We start from the raw sequence: 4,818 nt of genomic DNA, 5'->3' as shown, positions 1-4,818 counted from the left end.
TTAAGTGTATAAGTCCTGCTAAGATTTGCTTTCCCAAAATGCAGCACCTCACATTTATCTACATTTAACTCCATCTGCCACTTCTTAGCCCATTGGCCCATCTGATCAAGATCCCATTGTGTAAAGGTTTATGAAATCACGAGGTGCATGATAGGATAAATAGACAAACTATTCCCTGGAGTTAGACACAATAGGTTTAGGGTGAGAGGGGAAAGATATTAAAGAGATCTAAAAGGCAACTTTTTCACGCAGAGGGTGGTACGTGTATGAAATGAGCTGCCAGAGGAAGTGGTGGAGGCTAGTACAATTGCAACATTTAAAAGGCATCTGGATGGGTATATGAATAGGAAGGCTTTGGAGGGATGGGAGCCACGAGCTGGCAGGTGGGTCTGTTTCCTTGCTGTACATCTCTATGACCATATATGAAGATATGTAAATGATCACAAATGTATATGAAAGAGAAGCATGCATGAAAAGTGCATTAAAAGATAAGGCTTTGCCGGCCAGGAGGTTTGCGAAAGAAAAAGACTGGCTACATATCAGAGGCCATCTCTATCTCAAGCATTAGCCATAACATCCTCATTCCTGGAAGCCTGTTGCTGCACAGACTGGAGATTGGGATGGTGAAATGAAGAATGGATCAGGGAGATCAGGGCTGGCTGGGACAAGACTGAACTTCTAGGTTGGCGAAGGAAGGTTAGCACTTGCGGAGTTGTGGGGGCAGTGTGTTGGTGAGACTGTAGGAGCATAGGACAGTGGAGGTCAAAAACGAGATCTGTGAATGAGAGTTGGGAAATTAAAAAGTTGTTGAAAGCCAAAGAGTAAGCTTAGAGCAATTGTAGAATCCCTACAGTGGGGAAAACAGGCCCTTCCGCCCAACAAGTCCACAACGACCTTCCAAAGAGTTATCCACCCAGACCCATTCCCCTATTATCCTTTACTTAAACCTGAGTAATGCACCTAACCTACACATCTCTGAACACTATGGACAATTTCAGATAGCCAATTCACTTAACCTAGTTGAAAGTGAGACTGCAGATTAAAGTCAATAGTGTGGTGTTGGAAAAGGACACAGAGGACCATGCGAATCGACGTTTTGGGCAAAAGCCCTCCATCAGGAATGAAACTGACAGCCAAGAGGGCGGTGAAACAAATAGGAGGGGGATGGGGTGGGGCAGGGGGCAAGGTAGCTGAGAGTGTGATAGGTGGATGGAAGTGGGGGTAATGGCGATAGGTTGGGGAGGAGGGTGGAGCGGACAGGGTGGGTACGAAGGTGGGGCAAGCAGGCCAGGTCATGAGGGCCGAGTTGGAAGGTTGGATCTGGGATAAGGTGAGGGAATGGGAAATTAGGAAACTGATGAAATCCACATTAATGCCATGGAGTTGAAGGATCCCGAGGTGAAAGATGAGTTGTTCTTCCTCCAGGCGTCAGGTGGTAAGGGCGTGGAAATGGAGGAGGCCCAAGACCTGCATGTCCTCGGCAGAGTGGGAGGGGGAGTTGAAGCATTCGGCCATGAGGCACTGGGGTGGGTGTCCTGGAGAAGTTCTCTGAAGTGCTCTGCGAGTAGGCGTCCTGTCTCCCCAATGTAGAGGAGACCACATCATGAGCAATGGATACAGTAAATGACATGTAAATGGCGCTGTCAGGCAGCACTGAGCTACCATGCCATCCCATTGTACAACATGGAAATCTTAAGTACAGTGTTCCATCAACAAATAGTGCACAAAGCTAGAGAGATAAAATGTGCTGCACATGCTCAAACTGCAGAATACAAACTTAGCTCACGCAAAAGTTGGACAAGTTCAAGTCGAGAACTTTAGGAGAGGGGGAGGAATTCAAATAAACCTTGAATGATGACACTAAATACCAAAAGCAGTGAATATAATGAATAAATGTCGTGCTAATGTGGAATATCACATTTTTATTCATGTTGAACACCAAACATTTCAGTCGGAGAAGAAAATAGCAATGAATAAAAATTTCAGAAAGCGTTTTGAGAAATTTGGGAGGAACTTTCACTATATAACACCTAGTGTTTGAAACACAGTATGACATCATTAACAATGTAAAAGCTGCTCATTCTACCCAGGAGAGTAAAAGGAATTTCTGCCATTTGTAATGAGTTTTCAATGAAACTTGTGGTCCATATCCTGAAGTTAATAGATTAAAAGCAGCAGAATATACACATTCAATTTTGCATTACCTTCAAAGCTAGCTCAAGGTCATGATCATCTTTCCCTTTTCATTTCAAGTACTTTCAGATTTCCAATCTCAATGATTTACATTCAGGTAGCCTGCACTGGATGTGTTTTCATGAACAACATTTTGAATTAGTGGTGCTGGAAGAGCACAGCAGTTCAGGCAGCATCTGAGGAGCAGTGAAATCGACGTTTCGGGCAAAAGCCCTTCATCAGGAATAAAGGCAGTGAGCCTGAAGGGTGGAGAGATAAGCTAGAGGAGGGTGGGTGTGGGGAGAAAGTAGTATAGAGTACAATAGGTGAGTGGGGGAGGGGATGAAGGTGATAGGTCATGAACAACACTCTGATCCTGAAAATCTCACTGTGCTTTTCATAGATCGCATTAACAAGGATATTCATGTCACATTCAAAGAGCCGGTGATGACAAACTAGTTAAGCATTGTTTTATTTGTAGGCTGTTTAGAAGAAATGCATATTAAGCTGATAGGTTAAATCATGTTGCTAGCAATGTAATGGATGCCCAGAAAAAGATGTACTTGAACTTTTTACATTTTCTTTCCCCAAAGTTAATGCCATACATACATTTTCGAAGTCACTAGTTTTGACAGATTGTTAATCGTCTCTATTTTCAGTTAAGTACAATGTCAGAGCATTACATGTAACAATATATTGTTTCTCAGTCTGTAATATTGGGTTTAGCCTGGGAGTGAATAGGTCCAGTCTGCATACAGGAATGGGCTATTGTCTTTTGTGAAGAAAGGGCGGGTAGCCTATTAACCCATGACTCAGTTATGACCTTTAATGAGATTAGATCCGTGTGAGAGATTTCTAAATTCCCAGACAGGGAAAGGGCTCCAGCTCCAGGATATTATACTGCAGATGCTGGAAAACTGCAATGAAAAACAGAAAATACTTGAAATGCCCAACAGATCGCATAGAATCTTTTATGAGAAAAACAGAAGATTGATGTCCTTTTGTCAAAACTGTCAAATGTTAGAAATGCAACAGTTTTTAAACAAATTCAGAGGTTGGGGACAGAGAGAACAAAGTAACAGATTTATGATGTGATAGAAAGCAAAAAGGCTTAATTGACAAGCAAGTTGACAGTACAATGCAAAAGGGAATTGGAATGGAACAAAAACAAATATAGATCCAGAAGTGTTCAACATTATAAAAGCAGAATATCAGAATGCACAGTCTGAAAAATGTGGTGACGGATCAGACATTGTTGAGTCTAAATAGTGATAAAGTGCATAAATTGAAAATCGTGGTGCCGTTCCTTGAGCCTCTGTATAACTTCATTTGAACAGTGACCAAAGGCAAGGAAATCATTGTAGACTGCTAAATAGAACTGGTAAATGACTGGAACTCAGATTCGCACTTGAAGACTGAATGATCTGCAAAGAGATTGCCCCACCCACATTGGGACTGCCATAAGTAGCAATGAAGACAGTATACTACATTGAAAATAAGTTATGAGCAAAACACTGTTACACCCAAAGGAGTATTTGAGGCTAGGCAAAAGTGAGGACGGCAGATGCTGGAGATTAGAGTCAAGAGTGTGGTGCTGGAAAAGCACAGCAAGTCAGGCAGCATCCGAGGATCAGGAAAATCAGCGTCTTGGGCAAAAGCTGTTTATCAGGAATGAGGCTGGAAGCCTCAGGGGTGGAGAGATAAATGAAAGGGGGGTGGGGCTGGGAGGAAGATGGCTTAGAGTGTGATAGATTGATGGAGGTGGGAGTGAAGTGATAGGTTGGAAGGGAGGGTGAAGTGGATAGGTGGGAGGGAGGATGGACAGATGGGATGCGTCATGAGGACGGTGCTGAGCTGGAAGGTTGGAAATGGAGGAAGATGGAGGGAAAGGAAATGAGGAAATTGGTGAAATCCATTTAATGCCGTGGGGTTGGAGGTACGCGAGGTGGAAAATGAGGCATTCTTCCTCTCGGCGGCGGGTCGTCAGGGAGTGGCGATGGAGGAGGCCCAGGGACCTGCATGTCATTTGGGGTTGTCAACAGTGGGAATGGAGGGGTGTAAAGAGCATGTATTGAATTTCCCGCACCTGGATAACAAGGTGCCATGGGAAATGAGGAAGGTTTTCAGGGTAATGAGAGGAGTGGAGAAGGCTGCTGGGGAGGAAAGCTTCCTTTCCCAGTACTGAACGTGTTTGATGCTATGTGCCAGCACCTTGGATGTTGCATGAATAACAGGGTGGTGAAGTAGAAGTTGAGGACAAGAATGATCCCATCATAATTCTGGGAAGGATGGTGACGATATGAGAACAGAAGTGTGGGAAATGGGGTAGACACATTCCAGCCTCCTGTAAAGCACAGTGGAGGAGAATTCTTCATTCAAAGAGAGAGATTTTTTTTATTTCAAAAATATACTTTATTCATAAAATACTTTGATGATCTGTACAACTGGACATGCCATACATATGTAAACATTCCATTTGTTTGCATACCGAAAACAGAGTAATCATTCCTATTTACAGGTCTGTACGATTACATATTTAGCTGAGGCGTCAGCAGAGCCCAAATGACTGCATGGGCCCCCTGTTCTTCGTTAGGCAGGCAGATGTTACACGGTGGTCTTTCCCCACCGCGCCTTGGCAGCAGCTGC

The sequence above is a fragment of the Chiloscyllium plagiosum genome, chromosome 3 (genome assembly GCF_004010195.1).
Source record: "Chiloscyllium plagiosum isolate BGI_BamShark_2017 chromosome 3, ASM401019v2, whole genome shotgun sequence".
In the NCBI taxonomy this organism is placed as follows: domain Eukaryota; kingdom Metazoa; phylum Chordata; class Chondrichthyes; order Orectolobiformes; family Hemiscylliidae; genus Chiloscyllium; species Chiloscyllium plagiosum.
The sequence above is the reverse complement of the archived record's forward strand: the minus strand, read 5'-3'. Positions refer to the sequence as shown.